Source organism: Penaeus monodon, chromosome 23, assembly GCF_015228065.2.
Source record: "Penaeus monodon isolate SGIC_2016 chromosome 23, NSTDA_Pmon_1, whole genome shotgun sequence".
NCBI lineage: Eukaryota > Metazoa > Arthropoda > Malacostraca > Decapoda > Penaeidae > Penaeus > Penaeus monodon.
In genome coordinates this window covers 12,072,329-12,072,749 of record NC_051408.1, presented here as the reverse complement: position 1 = coordinate 12,072,749, position 421 = coordinate 12,072,329, and positions in this window count along the sequence as shown.

Here is a 421-nt window from a genome sequence, read left to right as displayed (position 1 = left end):
ATATCGTAGAATATTGAGTCTATCCTTCTCTGTCCTCTAAGGTTAAGTGGATGGGGCGTACGGGGCACTGGCGTGGAAGGAGGGGAAGTGGAGTAGGAGTAAGGAGGAAGGAGGAGAAGGAGGTAGAGTAAAAGGAAGGATAGGGAAGTGGAGTAGGAGGAAGGAGGAAGGGGAAAGGAAGTAGAGTAGGAGGAAGGGGAAAGGAAGTAGAGTAGGAGGAAGGGGAAAGGAAGTAGAGTAGGAGGAAGGGGAAGGAAGTAGAGTAGGAGGAAGGAGGAAGGATGGGAGACAAGGAGTTGTTGCTAGGAGATGGTGGTAGGATGGGGGGTGGGGGAGAAAGGGTGTGGGAAGATGGGAAAGTAGGATGGGTAAGGTAGAAGGATGGGGGTGGGATGGGGGAGAGAAGGGGGGAGGGATAGGT